Source organism: Populus alba, chromosome 1 (genome assembly GCF_005239225.2).
Source record: "Populus alba chromosome 1, ASM523922v2, whole genome shotgun sequence".
NCBI classification, from domain to species: Eukaryota; Viridiplantae; Streptophyta; class Magnoliopsida; order Malpighiales; family Salicaceae; genus Populus; species Populus alba.
The window spans coordinates 30,612,632-30,631,798 of NC_133284.1; positions in this window are offsets into that span (position 1 = coordinate 30,612,632).

Below are 19,167 nucleotides of genomic sequence, written 5' to 3' on the forward strand. Positions count from 1 at the left end.
AAAAATAAAGAAAGAGTCTAGGGGTGATTTGTTTGAGGTTTTTTTGTCAATACCAAAATCATGAAGGGTGTTTTGGACTTTTAGCTCTAAATAATTAATTTTTAAATAAAAAAGCAGTAGACACGTAGCCCTCAAGTGTTGGCACGTTAGAGGTGCCTGCACCATTTGGGCGACACTTGCGAAACCTTTCGGTGGTCAAATCTATTGTTCCAATGTGTCAATGGAAGCGACACCTCACCCTTTTTCTCTCGGTGTAGTGCGTGATGGTGGTTGATGGATGTTATATCATCGATGATTGTTTTTTTCTTCTTCCTTCTTTTCTCTCTCGTCCTGCAAAAGTGAGCGTCTGTACTCTTTTCTTTTTATTTTTCAATTTCAGTCCTTATATTTTTTATTGCTTCTTTTAGTCCTTGGCCATTTTGGAAAAGTTTTTGATGTTTTTTATTTAGTCTTTAAATTACAATCTAGCATATATTATTATTTCTGATTCGGTCCTTATTCTTTTTATTTTTGTTTTTTCTTGGTTCTTTTTGTTAAAGTTTTGTTGTTTTCAAATATTTCATCATTCAATGAATGTTTATGTTGTTTTAGTTTTTTCAATTTAGCCCTTATTATTATTTTTCTCTTTTGTTAAAGTTTTTTTCTTTTTAATTTAACCCTTCAATGTTAATTTTTTTATGCCCTATAATTTATTTTTTATTTTGATTTTCACCCTTATTCTCTTAATTATGGTTTTCTATATTATAGATTTTTTCCATAGTTTTATATTTTAGTGTTTGATTTGTTAGGGATTAGACTTCGTGGTTTTTCCATTTGTCATGCTTCCGATTTAATGATACAAGTCATGAGTTTTAAGAGTTGATGTGGTTAGGGATTCTCTCTCTCTCTCTCTCTCTCTCTCTCTCTCCTTTTCTTTTACGGTTTTATCATAATGCATTGTTTTTTTTTTTAAATATTTTTTTTGTGGTTATCTTCAATTTCTTTTCTATTGGTTTATTTCGGTCTTATGGCCTAAGCCATGAGTTTTCCAGACTTTTTTTAAATAGAGGTTTTTTTAAAAAAACATTTATTTTGTGTTTAATTTTTAAAGATTTTTTTTGATTTTATACATACATGCTTTATTTTATAAAAACTAAATTTATTCTGAAATAATATTTCTAATATGTCCAGCCTTACATAATATTTTTGTTCTTTTTATTTTATTCACTCAGTTTCATATGTGTTGTCGCACTCGACATCGCAGTAACCTTAAATTTTTTTAAGAAAAGAATAAATATCTGACATCTTGTTCTTAATGGGAAAAATATATTAAGGAGTCGCCACCTAATATTATGACCACTAGGAACCCTAATTGGTCAACAAAGATTTTATGGTACATGGCTGGTTACGTAAAAGGAAAGATACTATCACCCCTATAACGTCCTCCCCGAGGTAAGTTGCATTGCTGGTTTGTCTTAAATTACTAAGGATTTGTTCTATTATACTTTTGATGGTCTGCCTATAATATTCATGACTCTAGCGCCAGTGAATATTCAACTATGAATACTTCTAACCCCGATGTTGGTGAATATTATGAAAAAGTATGATATTCTTGACTTTGATGTAAATGAATATTGGGGTCCTAAATAAATTTCAATTCTAGAGTTTCAATTTATTATTTGGGCACTAGTAAACATCGAGAGTATTCCTAATTCTGACATTGGTGAATACAAATATTCATGACTCTGACGTTAGTGAATAAACAAGTAAAAGTAAAATTTGAATTGAAAGCAAAACACATATTTTTATTTTTTTATTTTTGGAAAACAAAAACAGATATGCATTGCATACTAGATTCACATTTCACAATATAAGTCTACAACCAAATGCTAAGTAAAGTTGAAAAAAAATAGGAGGGACCCACAAATAAATCCAAAAGGCTTGCTTGGCTAAATATCAAAAGTGCAAAAAAGTTAAAAAAGAAAAAGAAAAAAAAGGCATAAAGGTGTGTATTGCCAAACACAACCTTAGCCCAAGGATTAGGCCGGCTGGGCCCGAGGCCCAGGCCCAACCTAGTCTTAATAGTTTTTAACCCACCATATAAGCTGGGCTTTATCTAGTCTATCCAACTTGGTCACTGGCCCAATCTTGTGACCAAGCTTGCAACAACAAGCATATATGAATTATAATTCACATGTGTTTGCATAGTGGGAGGGTAATTAAAAATGAACGAGGGAAATAAGCTTACCTGGTGTAGGACGTCAGTTGCTGGAGATGAGGTCACAAGACTATGATGAAAAACTCGCTACTGAATGGAGTTTACGAGGTTTTACTATTATCGGTAGGAGGCTAACATTTAGCCAAGAAGAAGAAGAGCGTGACCTATGGTTGAGATGGAGGAAATCCCTCTGCTACTACTGGCTTAAGCTTGCTCACGGTTGTTGGAGCTGGTGCAAGAGATTGGTGAGTTGGCTTGTGTGCATGTTCTCATGGCTAAAATGGGGGAGAGCTACTAGATATGGTTGTTGGTTGGAGTTGTTGTCACAGGGGAGAAGAGAGATAGAGCAGCATCTCTATGTTTACATGCCTAAGTTTTATATGCCAAAGCCAGGTCTCATCTTTCATATATAATTTAGACATTTAGGCATATCCGTCTATATGTTTAACAAGAACATTTTATTCTTTGTCATAACTACCTTTGCAATCATATATTTTTTAATGTCAAGTAATGTCAAAGTACGATCTTTCATCTTAATCTCATACCTCTTCTCCAACAATTGTCCTAAGCTCAATATGTTGGTTTTCATATTTGGTATATAATAGACTTCATTAATAAATTGATGACTTCCATCTTTCAATTTAATCAAAATCATATATTTTTCTTTGATGACAACTTTTGAATGATTTGCAAATGTGACATTACCTCTAATTGCTTTATTAAGCGCTCTATAAACTTGTCTTTGTCTCCACACGTGTTTACTGGCTCTATTTTCCAGGTACCACATGTTCTCTTTGTCTTGCATTCTCTCATTAATGCACTAGTAGTAGAGTGGCTTCCTTATTTTCTTCTATCACAAGACTTGCATTCTCCTCAACCCTCTTGACTGGACTCTAGCAATCCTTAGCATAATGACTTGCCTTTTGACAATCATAACATTTAACTTTTGATTTGTCAAACCTGCTATCAAATCTGGATCTTGGATTGCTACTATCAATTGAATCGGTCGACTGGTTCCCTTCATTCGGTCAATCGTTTGATCTGTTAAGGCTACCTTGACTTCCTCTTCCAAATCTTCCTTATTGGGAATATCCAAAAACATCTTACTAAATGCTTGTGCACCCCCATCCTCTTGAATCTCATTGACTCTTTCTTCATGGGCTTGTATTTTCCTGTGAGACCTTGTATCGAAAGAATATCCATATTTTGCGACTCTTTTATTGCAACCATCATATAACGAAACTTCTTTTGCAATAAGAAGAAATATGCAACTTTTGATTGTATATGACCAATACTCTTGCAAAATATTTTGAAATATTCTTTGATTCAAGCATATGTAACTTTCTATCTCATATTGTTAACTCTTTGGTTTGATTCTCGCAAAACTTCTCATGCTTGCTTGGTAGTGCTTGTGTTGGCCACTATCTCAAAAGTGGTGTCATCTAGACATTAGTGGATCATTGTTAGTGCTAGATGATCCTTCTTTTGTGCCTTTTGCACAACCTTTTTTTGGGCTGAAGTCAACGTTACTCCATCTATAGGCTCCTCAAAGCCTTTTTCAACCGTCTCCCATACATCTTAGGAGCATAGCCAAGCTTTTACTCGAATACACCAAGTTTCATAGTTGACCTTTATCAACCTAGGACATTGAAATGGAAAGTTTGAATTGGCCATGTTAAATAATCAAATCTAAGCTCTGATACCACTTGTTGGAAAAGAAGAATAGGGTGTGGTAGCTAATTTACAAGAACAAACACTCGAACAAAGCTAAAGAACAAGAAGAAGAATGAGAGGAATGATGCTTTTTTATTAAGTTTTTTCTCAAAAGATACACCTATTTAGCTCTTCTCTATATCTCTCTATACTTGTGTATTATACTTCTAATTACAAGCCAATTTATAGGCCTCAAGTTCTAGATGATCAAGGAATTAAACTACTCAAATGAAATCCTAATCTAATAAGGAATCTAACATTCTTATTAAATAAGGATTCCTACATTAATTAGGATTCCTCCTTTAGCTAATATTACAACTTTTACAAACTCTAAATCCTAGTTGATATTGAACTTCAACACAAATATGCCCTAGCATTACCAGACAAAGTAGCCAACATGACATGACATACCCAGAATCCTACATGCTTTAATTCCATCAAAGTTTGACTAATAATTCATTCCTCATTAGAGCAAGGTATTTCATTCTCATTTTCTTTATTATCTTGGCATTTGAATTCCTTAATTGAATTGTTAAACTTGATTGCCTTGATATGGTCAATTGCCGAAGAAGGCGAACCCTCCACAAGGCTTAAAACATGAGAAAAAAAAAGCCTAACTTGTCTTAAATGAGACAGATAAGAACTAATAGAGTTAAAAAGATCCACCAAGCTCAAGCTATGCTTGAGATGTTCTTCAATAGATGGAGACTTCTAGTTGCTCATATGATAGTCTATATCCACAACTAGCTTTGCAAAAGCTTTATTGATCAAGGTTATAAGTAGAAAACATTGTTGAATCCATTAGAATGATATAATTTCTTATTCGAATCTCAAATCCAAGCACAATCAACAAAAAAAGGGGTAAATAAAAACTAGCAACTTATGTGGCCATTTGAATGTTTAATATACAAGAAAAAAAAAGTTGCTGTCAAGTGTGCTTATCTTATCTTAGTGCAATACTGTTGATGAATATGCTTTGTAGCCAACCATTTGATTATACATGACACTGATTTTATTTATATAAAATATATTTATCATTAGTAAAGGATTTTTTTATTATTATTTTAATATTTATTTATATTTGATTAATAAATTTAATGTTTAATTAATGAATCTAAAGTAAAGATAAAGTTCATAGAACAAAAATATTTTGTAAGGAAAATTATAAAGTTGCTATAATTATAAGATTCTTATTGCATCAAAGTATTGTTCCTAACTATTCTTGATCAATGTTATTTTAATATTAGACATTAATTGAAGTTGTTGAGTCTGATGCATATTATGTTTTTTTTTTTTATGAAATGAATCAGTTGTTCTCGTAAACTGAGGTATGAGAGATACTTAGAACTAATATATAAATGATTTTTAGATGACATGTGTCACACATAGACACGCGATGTCACGGGGTTGTTTGGAGTCGCCATTTAGGTGTTTGGTTCAAGGTCGTTAGGAAAACCCGGGTATACTGGTCTTATTAAAAATTCGAGAGTAAGAGGCTAGTTGTGGTTAGGGAATATATTTTCACTCCTAGCACACTTTACCTAAGGTAAGTTGCTTTGTGGTTTGATGTGGTTTAGATGTTTTTATGATTTTCTAGTTAGTGGTCTATCTATAATTTAAGATTGAGATTTACTAGTATGAATAAATACGGTGTTTAAGAATTTATTATAGACTTGTGTACCCAAATAAATTCTTAGAAAAAAGATTCTTTGTAATTTGTGTATTACGGTGAAAATACTTTTAATTAAAATTGTTAAATATTTAGAATAACTCTGAGAATTTTTTAGTCAACTCTAATATTTCAAATATGAGTCTCACTTGTAGGTCCAGTGTTCTATACTAGGATTTTTAACCATTAATTCTCATGAATTAACAAAAGTGGTTTATTGAAATATTGGCTAGATTTTCATGAATTTAATAAACTGGTTATTAAATCCTAAAATACATGCAAATATGTATTTTGAATTTTCATATGAAAATACTACGCAATATAATTTGTCCAAAAAACTAACAATTTATCAAATAAATAGTTTAGGTTTAGGAATTGACCTTCCAAGGTTGTTCTGGTTATCTAGGAATTGTTGGAAACCTTTCAAGGCTACTAGGCAATCTCGGCAGCGCGTGGAATCATGCAACATCGCCACTGTTGATATGTGGAATCACACGCTATCTTTTCTAGAGGAGGAGAACCTAATGAATCTGAAACTCCTCTATTTCCTTTTTAATTCCTCATTGACGATGCAATAAAGAAACACCTGTAGAGGGAGCTCTACTCTGTTGAAGTTTCAGTCTTCTTTCTGTTTTCAGTCTAGGTCTGTCTCTTCTCCCTACTGCTATATTTTAATGCTGACACTGGTGGGAGAAAATTGTAGATGGTCTGAAACTACTACATCCTTTCTTGAACTCCTCACCAATAGAGCCACAAATAGATCTTTATAGAGGAAGTTCTGCTATGTTGAAGTTTAATGTCTGCTCTTGTTTTTCATACCATGTTTGTCTCTTTTCCCTACTACTGTGTTTTAGTACTGCTACCGGTGGAAGAAAGTTTTATAGTATATAAAACTACTACATCTCCTATTGGATACCCACTAGCAGTGCCACAAATGAATCTGTATAGAGGAATCTGTCTAGAGGGAGCTCTACTACGTTGAAGTTCGATGTTGTTAGAGAATAATATAAATCATATCCTGGAATCTCACCTAACAGTTTAAGCTATTGGATTGAGATGATTATTTGAAATGCTATCAGAGCCTTGATAACCAAGCGATTACGAGTTCGAATCTCACCATCCTCATTTATTTGATAAAAAAAATCAAGCACAAAGTAGAGTGCTCCTGTGCAAGTTTCAAGTTCAAAAGATTTTCACTTGAGTGAGTTTGTTACAGAATAATTTAAATTATATTTTGAAATCTCACCTAATAATTTAAGTTATTGGGTTGAAATGGTTCTTTGAAAGATGTCTGCTCCTTTTTTTTGACTCACATCATATGTTGCTCAACTGTAATGGAGTTCATGGTGGAGGTGGCTAGGAAGAAGGCCCCTGTTCAAGGTGTGGAATGCTGGCAGCTGTGAAAGAAGTGATATCAAACTACTGTGCTGGTGCTGCTGAAGCTGCTGGTTCTTCCTCAAGCCATTACTGCTGGAAGACGTTAGTCGCTGTACTATTGGATCTGGAGGCGAGGTCAGTGGTGCTAACAAAGTGACTTACGAGTGGCTGTGCAGAGGTGTGCCTTGCTGCTGTCGTTTGTGGGTATTGGCCTTGCTACTGGAAGGAGATGTAGAGGTTATGAACAACTAACAGTGCAGCTGAATAAAAAAAAAAGTTGTTTTACGTTGATGAATGAAAGCGTTGCTGCTGTTGTTCGCAGCTGAAATGGAGGAGATGAGGTGCAACTTTGGTGCTCTTGCCGCTGGTAGTGGAGGACATATGAAGGGATGGCTGCCATGGGTTGTTGTGTTTCTAATGGTGTAACTGGTGCAGGAGGAGTAGCTAGCGCAGACGGCAGACCACAGTGCAAAAGAGATAACATTGCTGGGAAAAGGAGCTTCCACTACTGCTGTCAAGAAAAGCTGAGAGACGCTGCTAAGGAAGGCTGAGCTGCGATGCTTACTGGAGCAGTTATTGTTGGTCCAGGGAGGAAGCCGATGCAGGTTACAGCTGGAAAAAAAGTGGACATGAATAATGGCAGCGCTGGCCGTGGCTTGTGGTTGATGAAAAGGTTGTTGATGGTGTCTTCGGTGGTTGCCCTTAAAGCGGATACAAAAACTATTGTAATTATTTTTGCTACACTTATCTCTGTAAATCTTTCATATCTTTATACAACCCGAAACCATAAGTTTAGGCAATCAAATATATGTAATGAAAAGAAAAAAACTGATCCTAAAATCATGGGAATACACAGATATGATATTGACATAAATGGTGACAGCTATATTGGAGGTGGAATTGCTGTGCTTGCTTTAGTTTCCTTAATACGCCCCCACAAGAACGGGCTACCATCAGTTAGGCCGATCTTGTCTTGTAGAAAATTTGCTCGTTGTCTAGACAGCGGCTTAGTGAGCAAGTCAACAAGCTGGTCATGAGTATGAACATGATGAACCTGAAGAAGCTTCTTTTCTACAAAATCACGCACAAAGTGAAGGTCTATTTGAGTATGCTTCATGCGTGAGTGCTGTATTGGATTAAAGCTTAACTGAGTGGCTCCCAGATTATCACAGAGAAGTGTAGGTGAGTGTAGTAAAGAGAACTTCATCTCGTGAAAGAGGGAAAGTAGCCACATGGACTCTGTTGCAGCAGTGGCTAAGGCCCTGTATTCAGCTTCTATGGATGACCTAGCAATGACATGTTGTTTTTTTGAGCTCCATGAGATAGGGGTTGGACCAAGAAAAATAATATAAGCTAAAGTAGATTTCCTATCATCCAAGCAACCAGCCTTAATTAGCATCCGAGAAACATGTCAAGATCGGAGTTGAAGTGTTCCTGATATTTATGCCATGAAAGATAATGTTCTTAAGGTAATGCAGCAGTCGTTTGGTGGCGGTCCAATGAATCTGTGTTGGACGATGCATGAATTGTGAAAGTTTATTAAATGCAAAACTGATATTAGGACGAGTTAGGCTGAGGTATTGCAATGCACCAATCACTCGTTGATATTATGTGGCATCAACTGGTGGGGAGCCATTTGCCAGCTTTAAAGGAATCGAGACAGAAAGAGGAGTTGTGACATCCTTAGCTCCATCCATACTGGTTTTAGCAAGTAAGGTGCAAATATTTTGATGCTGAGTGAGAAACAAGCCATCTACAGTAAGGATAACTTCAACTCCAAGGAAAAAAAGCAGGGGCCCTAAATCTTTGATGGAGAATTTTTGGCCAAGCTATGTAATAATACTTGCAACAAATGACATGTTGTTTCTAGTGAGGATCAAATCATCAACATAAATAAGACAATATGCAAGTATTAAGCCATTAGAAAACATAAAAATAGATGAATCAAATTTAGCATTGACGAAACCAAATTCTGAGAGGGCCATTTTGAGAGCAGAATACCAAGCACGAGGTGCTGGTTTGAGTCAGTATATTGCCTTTGTAAGACAACAAACGTGATGGAGGTGTTCCAGACTCTTGAAGCCAGGCGGTTGCTGCATATAGACTTTCTCAGTAAGTAATGCCCATGAAGAAAAGCATTGTTTACGTCTAATTGCTTGAGAGACCATCAATGCATAATTGCAATGGTTAAGACAACATGAATTATCACTGGTTTTACAATTGGACTGAACGTCTCTTTGTAATCCAGGCCTGGTCTCTGATGGAACCCTTTGGCTACTAATCTAGCCTTAAACCGATAAACTAAACCATCTGCATGCCTTTTGACCCGGAACACCCATTTACAGCTATTATAGAATGTAATTATATAGGAAATATTGTAGTCATATTCTTATGTGGTAATCTCCACCTTTACTATTGTATATTGCCCTACTCATATATATAGAAAAGGTTGGCTAACCTATTAGGTTAAGCCTCCTAATTATTTCTCAACTTGGTATCAGAGCCTCCTAATATTTTCTCTCTTTGCAGCCGGCCCTAATTTTCTCCCCCATGGACTCTCCTCCTGCTGCCGTTGCTCCAACCTCTCCCTCCACCGGTGATGCATCATCACCGGCCAGCCCTCTTCCTGCTGCTGGCTCTGCCGTTCCTCTGCCTCTTATGGGAACACAATCTCCAATGGTTCCTCTATCAAACACCCACCATGTTGTGTCGTTGAAACTTACGAACACCAACTATCTTTATTGGAGAATCAGATGAAGCCATATCTCCTTGGTCAAGGTGTTTTTCAGTTTGTTGACGGCTCCTTGCCGTGTCCTCCATCTCATATGATTGATGCTTCGGCTGATTCTTCTTCTGCCATCAGCCCCTCTTTTCTTCGTTGGAAGCAACAAGATCAACTTATTTTGAGTGCTCTTCTCTCCTCTCTTTCCGTGGATGTGCTGCATCTTGTCGTTGATTGTTCTACTTCACATTGTGTTTGGCGCACGCTTGAGAAGGCACTTGCCTCTCCATCTAATTCTCGGATCATGCAACTACATGGCTCCTTTCAAGACCTTCGGCAAGGTGATGCATCGGTTAGTATGTATATGCAGCAAGCCAAATCATTATTTGACGAATTGGCTGCTGCTGGTCGCCCAATGTCCCTTGAAGATTTCAATCTCTATGTGTTTCGTGGACTTCGCGGTGAGTTCAAAGACTTGGTAACTAGTCTCATGACCAAGGCTGAACCGCTATCGTATGCTGATCTTCATAGCCATCTCCTTACCCATGAGTTTCTGCACAAGAACTCTTTTCACTCCATGGCTGTCGGTTCATCCTCTTCATCACTGCTGTCTTCTTCTTCTCTGTCGCAGCAGCCACCATTGCTGCCAACACCTCCGAATTCTGCTTATTATGCCATGACTAATCACAGCCGAAACAGGGGACGTTCTAGAGGTAATTGGTGCTCAAACACCAACCGATTTCAGGCCCCAAACAGAGGTCACTCCGCTGCAGATTGGAGGCAAAATCAGTGGCAGAACAGGCGCACCTCTGCTGCAGATTTTCGGCCAAATCAGGGGCAGTGGTCTGGACATGTCCGCTGCCAATTATGTTCCACTCCTAGCCATTCAGCTCTTCAATGCTATCAGTTTCGCAGCAGCACACAACAGCCCTCTGCTCACCTTGCTGTTGCGAATGATTCTGCTGCAACGACTTGGTTTCCCGACACCGGCGCGAATCAACATGTGACGCCTGATCTTGCAACTCTAACTGATTCTGCTCCTTATCTTGGTAATGATTTCTTGCATGTTGGTGATGGTAAGGCCCTTGACATATCCCATGTTGGACATACTACTTTATATTCCCCCAAACGCTTGTTTACATTAACTAATGTTCTTCGTGTGCCTCACATTACCAAACCGTTGTTATCTGTTCAGAAATTCTGTCGTGATAATCATGTTTATTTTGAATTTCACGATTCTGTGTTTTATGTGAAGGATCTCGTCACCAAGGAAGTTCTTCTTTCTGGTCGGAGTCATGATGGTCTTTATGTTCTCTCCGAGTCCTCGGCTACGTCAGTTCCTCAAGCTTTTTGGTCTCCTTGCATTTCCGCGACTGCCGACTTGTGGCATCGTCGTTTAGGTCATCCAACTCCTCGCATTCTAAATTTTTTAGTTTCTGATAATAAAATTATTTGTACGTCTAAACGATCTTTTACTCAATGTCAAGCATGTCCTTTAGGCAAGTCATCCCGTTTGTCATTACGACCGACGGGTCACAAAACTTCTACCCCACTTGAATTAATTTTTAGTGATGTTTGGGGCCCTGCTCCAATGTTTTCTTCTGATGGTTTTCGTTATTTTGTTATCTTTGTTGATGCGCACACTAAATATATCTGGTATTATCCGCTTGTTGCGAAATCTGATGTATTTTCCACGTTTCAACGTTTTCAGACACTTGTTGAGCGTCAGTTTTCTCTTAAAATTAAATCTGTTCAAACTGATTGGGGTGGTGAATATCGTAAATTAAATACATTTTTTTCAAACAATTGGTATTCATCATCGATTAATTTGTCCTCATACTCATGAACAAAATGGCACAGTTGAACGTCGTCATAGACATATTGTCGAAACTGGCCTAACCCTCTTAGGACAGTGTAATGCCCCATTGCGTTTTTGGAACTATGCTATGGAATCATCGGTCTATCTTATTAATCGCATGCCTACTCTTGTTCTTCAAAATAAATCTCCTTTTGCGTGTCTGTTTCATCGCACTCCTGATTATAATTTTCTACGCACTTTTGGGTGTCTTTGTTTTCCATTTTTACGTCCATATCATGCTCATAAATTAGATTTTTGGTCTTCTCCTTGTGTGTTTTTAGGCTATAGCTCGTCTCATCTTGGTTATCGGTGTCTTGATTTAGAGTCTGGTCGTGTCTATGTCTCCCGTCATGTTCGTTTTCATGAATGTGTCTTTCCTTTTCAAAAGTCTGAACAGGTAACAACACCCCCGGTTCCCCCCACTCCACCTACCTATCTTCCATCACTGCAACCCCCTTCCTTCCCAACTCGGCAAAACACACAACTCACCTTTGCCCCTTGCCGCAACCCCCCAGCTTGCTCCCCTGCCCGTTGATTTAGCCGACCCTGCCTCACCACCCCACACAGCCATACTCTCACCACATGCTTGTCTTTCCAATGATTATTGTGCAGGAACAGGTTCTGACTTGCAGGATTCAGTTGCGGCACAACCCCGCACCTCCCCGGCTTCACCTCCTGGTCTGCAACTTTATGTTGATCTCTCCTCTTATCCTCTTCAGCACATTCCAGGTACAGGTGTTGCTACTCCATGTCCCGCTGCTCCTAAACACCCCATGGTTCTTCGTCCGAGACAGCCCAAGACAGCGCTGATCACCACCACGGCAGCCACCTCTGCTGCTTCCTTCAGTCGGGTATCTTCTCCTCCCTCGCATGAGCCACTTATTTTTCCTGATGCTAACAGATATGAGGCGTGGCATAATGCTATGCTAGAGGAAATTCAGGCCTTACGCGCAAACAGAACATGGACTTTAGTTCCATTTCATCCGTCCATGAATGTTGTTGGTAGCCGATGGGTCTACAAAATTAAACGCAAATCTGATGGTAGCATTGAGAGGTATAAGGCGCGCCTGGTTGCTAGGGGCTTCACTCAGCAAGAAGGTATTGATTACTCAGAAACTTTTAGTCCTGTTATCAAACAGGCAACAGTCCGCTTAGTGTTCTCCATTGCAGTTTCGAGTGGTTGGAAAATTCATCAGCTTGACATTCATAATGCATTTCTAAATGGAGTCCTTGATGAAGAGGTTTACATGAAACAACCTCCAGGTTTTGTTGATTCTGCACTCCCAGGTCATGTATGTCGATTGCATAAATCTCTATATGGGTTAAAACAGGCTTCGCGGGCTTGGTACACTCGTCTGAATGATTTTCTATTATCCATTGGTTTCCGTGCTTCTAAAGTGGATACCTCATTGTTTATCTTCTCGGTTGGTAGTGACATTTGTTATCTTTTGGTTTATGTTGATGATATTCTGCTTACGGGTAATAATGGAACTCTGCTACAACGACTCATTCAGCTACTGAGCTCCGAATTTAAACTTCGGGATTTGGGTGATGTTCATTATTTCTTGGGTATTGAAGTGCAGTGTACTAGTCTGGGACTTATGCTTTGTCAACATAAATATACACTTGATATCCTCACACGAGCTGGTATGTTATCCTGTAAACCAGTTGATACTCCTATTTCGGCATCCAAAGCCACCATTATGTCGGATCCATTGTTTTCTGATGCTACTCGTTTTCGGCAACTTGTTGGTGCTCTCCAATATCTCACTTTCACACGCCCGGATATTTGTTTTGCTGTTAACCGGGTCTGTCAATTTATGCATGCTCCTACAGAATCCCATTGGGCTGCCGTGAAACGCATCTTGCGTTATCTCCGTGGTACGGCATCACATGGTTTACATATTACTCGCAGCTCTTCCTTTGCTTTACACGGTTTTACAGATGCAGATTGGGCAGGTAGTATTGAGGATAGAAAGTCTACAGGTGGTTATCTTGTGTTCTTTGGTCAGACGCCAATTTCATGGAAATCGAGTAAGCAACGCACTGTTGCTCGTTCTTCGACGGAAGCTGAGTACAAAGCCTTAGCCGATGGCACGGCTGAAGTTATCTGGCTTCAGTACTTGTTAACGGATCTTCAGATTCCGACTCATTCTGCTCCTATTATCTGGTGTGACAACCTTGGTGCCACGTATTTGTCCGCAAACCCTATATTTCATGCTCGCACAAAACATATTGAGATTGATTATCATTTTGTCCGAGATAGAGTTGCGAAGAAGGAGATTCAGATTCGTTTTATTTCCTCTCAGGATCAACTTGCCGATGTCTTCACTAAGCCACTTCCTGCTGCTTCATTTACTGCTTTTAAATTCAAGCTTCGGGTTGATCCTCCACCCTCAGCTTGAGGGGGCGTATTATAGAATGTAATTATATAGGAAATATTGTAGTCATATTCTTATGTGGTAATCTCCACCTTTACTATTGTATATTGCCCTACTCATATATATAGAAAAGGTTGGCTAACCTATTAGGTTAAGCCTCCTAATTATTTCTCAACTACAGCCAACAATATTACATTGGGGGGGGAGGTGGAACTACATGCTAGGTATTGTGAGACATCAACGCAGTCAATTCAGAGGACATGAAAGTGCATTAGTTGGAATCAGTGAGTGCTTCAAAAATAGTCGTAGGTTCCAAGCAAGGTGGAAGAGGGTGTTTTGTGACAACAAAGGATTTTTTTGGTTTGTAAATATCATTCATGGAACGAGTTGTCATTGTGTGGGTGCGCACGTCAGTGTGCTCAGAAGCAATGGTAACATACACTTTTAATGGAGGAATATGGCTAAAAAGTAAAGTAGGAGAGCAGGGAGTACTTACCTGGGAAGGAAGAGATGTAGGGGATGATTCAATCGCAGACGATGGATAGGCAGTAGTACCTAGTTCTAGAGATTCTGTTGGATGAGGACAAGGTAGGGAGATGAGTGGCAAGGAAATTGGAACAGAAGAGTCTTTAGTTGCCGATGAAGGTGAGATGAGCATGGAGTTGATGGAGGATGATGTCTCAAAAGGGAAAGTCCCTTCGTGGAAAAAGACATGTCGGGAGTGAAACAACTTTCTGGTTTTTGGCTCAAGATAGAGATAAGCATTTTGAGAGAGTGAGTAACCCACAAATGTGCATGGTGTGGCCTTGGGTTCTAGCTTATGTTTATTGTAAGGTCTAGTTAAAGGATAACATAGATAGCCAAATTGTTTGAGTTTGAGATAATTTGGAGTTTGTTGAAACAATTTTTCAAACGGGGATTTATTGTGCAAGGTGGAGGTGGGCATTCGATTTATGAGGTAGGTCGCATATTGAAAGGCATATGGCTAGTATGAGATGGGTATGTGAGCATCTGTGAGTAAGGTGAGACAAGTCTCAACAATGTGTCGATGACGTCTTTTAGACATACCGTTTTTTTGTGAGGTATGGGGAGCAGTTGTATAATGACTGATGCCATGAATTGATAGGTAGGATTTGAGATCGATATATTCGCCACCATTGTCAAAATAAAGACTCTTGATTTTGGTATTAAATTTATTTTTCACAAGATTTTTGAATTGCGGAAAAATTGTTTGGACTGTTGATGTATGAGTCATAGGATAAAGCCAAGTGTATTTGGTATAGTGATCAATAAAAATAAGATAATATTTAGAGCCATCAATACCAACGACATGGGATAGACCCCAAACATCTGTATAAATCAAATCCAATAGAGCAGTGCTAGTGAGGCCATGATTATGAAAAGTCTGTCGATGGGCTTTATTTTGAGAACAAGAAGAACAAAGTGATAAGGATTCATTCTTATTTGTGGGTAAAGAAAAAGTGTGAATTAAATTATGGACCAATTTGGATGATGGATGACCAAGTCTTTTGTGCCAACCATTGGTGGTGATGCGTTCATGGGCATAGGCAACAATATTTTTTGAAGGTAGATCTTCTGGAAATGGGTACACACCGTCTTTATAATTAATTGCCTTTGAGTAGTGTCGCCTTCGTGATCCGATCCTTCACCAAAAAATAAGTAGGATGAAATTCAATATAAACATTATTATGTTTGGTGAAATGATGAACAAAAATAAGGTTTTTCCGAATTATAGGAACACAAAGAGTAATACGTAATTGAAAGACACGTTTAGGCAATGCAATAGATAATGAACCAATATGAGACATAGGGAAACCTGAACCATCTCTAATAACCACATCATCAATACCATCATATTTAGAATTAATTGTCAATTTTGAGAGATCAGTGGTCATATTATGAGTTGCCGCGGAATCAACCAGCCACTTTTGTTTCTTCTCTTAAGCGGATACTGCACAATTTGCAGTAAATTCAACAAAAGGCATTTTTGGGCAATTTTTAGCCGTATGGCCCATTTGATCACACCACTGGCACTTAGGCTTGAATTTCCTATAGCCAGAAGGAGAAGGCCAATTTTTTGCTAGACCCATTTGTGCTTCGAGTCTTAGGAAAGAAAGGCTTACTACTTGGTTTATACTGCCTCGCTCCTCGCCGATGAGAGTAATTTAAAGTGGGAATAAAGTTGGCTGCTGATTGAGTGTCCAGCCGTCAAAGATAATTTTCATGATCTACAAGAAGATCATGCAGATCTTCAAATTTCAGAGAGGTGTCACGAGCGCAAATGGGTGCTGTAATTTCTCTAAATTTGGGACCCAATCCATTAAGGATGTAGAGGGTTAGATCATCGTCTGAAACTGGATGATCGATGATTACAAGTTCATTAGCAAGCATTTTAATTGCTTGAAGGAACTCAGTAATGGTGCGATTTCCACGAGTGCTCAAGGTTAAATCTTCCTTGAGCTGCATCGTTCGTGTTCTGGATTTTCCAGCATAAAGGCCGGTAAGTGTTGTCCAAGTCTCATGAGATGTTTTGTATGAAGTAAGAAGTGGGGTGATATTTGTGGAGGTGGAGGCAAGAATGGCATGGAGGATGAGTTTTTCTTGGCGAACCTAGTGGGAGTTCACGGCTATGGAGGCAGAGTCGGTTGTATCAATGACAAGACATACTTTTGAACCGGTGACAAAATCAATAATATCATAACCGATAAGTAATTCTTTAAATTGAGCTCTTCACTAAGGAAAGGTGGAAGGGGTGAGTTTTGCGTTGATGGTGGTGGCAGTATTGAGAGTGATGATAGATGAATCAATGGTAGGTGTAGAGATGGCAGCCATTTTACAGAGAGAAAAAAAAACTCATTAGAGATTATAGCTCTGGTACCATAAAGCGGATACAAAAACTATTGTAATTATTCTTGCTACAAAGGCACATTTATCTCTATACATCTTTCATATCTTTATACAACCCGAAACCATAAGTTTAGGCAATCAAAGATATGTAACGGAAAGAAAAAAACTGATCCTAAAATCATGGGAATACACAGATATGGTATTGACATAAATGATGACAGCTATATTGGAGGTGGCATTGCTGTGATTGCTTTAGTTTCCTTAATAGCCCTTGCTGGTCACGACTTTAAAGGGGCTGTTCTAAGCGGAGAGGGTAGTGGTCTTCTTGCTAGTAGTGTGGCTGGGCTGCGAAGCTGGAGCGTGGAGTTGCTGATGCTGAAACTCGTGGTCGTGTTGTTGCGCTACTACGGCTATAGATGAAGAGAAGTGTAGCCGTCACTCAAGGCTGCTGCTCACGGTGCTGGTGTAGAGAGGTTTGCTGGAGAAGATGGTTACGGTGAACAGTTGAGGGTTAATTATTTTGCATTACTTTGGCTTCAAAATGTCACGTCTTTTTTTTCTTTTTCAAAGAGTGAGGGTGGTCACGTTTTTTCTTGTTGGTTCTTTATTTCTTTGGCTCCGATAATTGGTTGGAGAAGGTTGTTTTAGGGTTGTAGGAGAAGGAAAACACTGGAAAGGAAACTGGTCTTTTTGTGGATCTAGTGTTTTTTCGTGAGTGGGGAGAGAATGTTGAGCTGAAGATTTTTTTTTTTTTTAAATTGCTTCCATATAATTTCTCTCTCTTTATATATATATACACAACTATTTATAAATAAAAAAGAATTCATTATTTTTAATTGTTTGATCCCCAAGCAAACTTGGTGACTAAGTAAGCTAAAAAATAAATTGATCCTTCAACTTCTTTCTTTTCATATTGGTCCCTTGTAAATATTGATTTTTCTTATTTTTTGTATTTTGATTTTTTTTGAAAAAGTGTAACTTCTATGTAGATTTAAAAAGGTCATTAACAAATGAGAATGAGTAGAGGAAAAAAAAAACACTACAAGTGACACAAAGACATCGAAAACATATTTTTTTTTGTTTTTGTTGTTTTTTGCTATTTCTGGTTTTTTTTTTTTGAAAATTTATCAAAATTAGATAAAAAATTAGGTAGCAACAACATGTATATGAAACTAACCCATAAGAGAATTTCATATAGATAAATCACTTATTTATATGAAAAAGCTTTTGTGATAGTTGTGTAAATAATTATTAAATTTGAGATTACTAAGCTATCTTATATAGGGAGTGCTATACTTTGATTTTGACCACACGTTGTTCTAATAAATAGTAATGAATGAGCAGATATATGATAGAACATAAACTATATAAAGGTATTTGAGTAATTAATAAAAGATTCATCACCTTACATGAATTAGAAAAAATATTTTATTTTGTCTCAAATAATATTGATTGTGAAATCATTGCTATAAGTCAATCAATTGTTAAATTGATAATAAATTAAATTTTTTAATTTATTTAATCTTATTTTATTTAGGATATGATTTATATTTGGACTAACTTATTAAGTAACCTAAAGTCACACATATAAGAACCATTGGTCAGGAATTAAAATGGAATGATTAATAAAGTATGACTTGTTTGTAAATAAATTTTAAAAATTAAGAACTAGAATGTAATTAATGCAGGGTATTATAATTCTAGACCTAAAAACACCTAAAACACAAAGAAAAAAACTAGCACTCTAAGGTATAATAATCTCTCTCCCCTAAAATTATTTAGGAGATTTCTCAAGCGTAGTTTGTGAAGATTATAGTTAGAGGTTGAACAATTGAACGACTTATAGTTTGGAGCAACTCAAGCTTTGGAGCAATTATTCAAAGAAAAAAAGAATAATCTTCACATAAACCCCAAACAACTCTATATTTATTTAAAGGGATCCTTTGAACTCCCAAAAAAATTTTAAATTTATTATTTTTGTTGTGTGTAAGTGTATAAAAAACCCCCACAGTGATCACAAAGTCTTTGCTAGATAATTAAAGTTATTAATTACATGTTTTAATTGTTATTGTAATTAATTAATTTAATGTATTATTTAGGATATGTCACTCCGGTCATGAATTACTTGGGAAAAAAATTAAGTGCTCTAGCATATTTCGTTGCTTAGAATCAGAGATCTTCCTAGCTAGGTATACAATAGGGCCACGTTTAAATATCCAAACTGCCTCTTGTATATAAAGGTAAATTGACATTTATTTATTTTTTCTTAATCATACCTTCTGTCTCTTTTTCGATAACTCCTTTTGGTCTCTTAAGGTTAAATCAGCAACTTAAAAACAGCAGCGCTCATAAAATTTATAACATAAACAAGATATAAATATC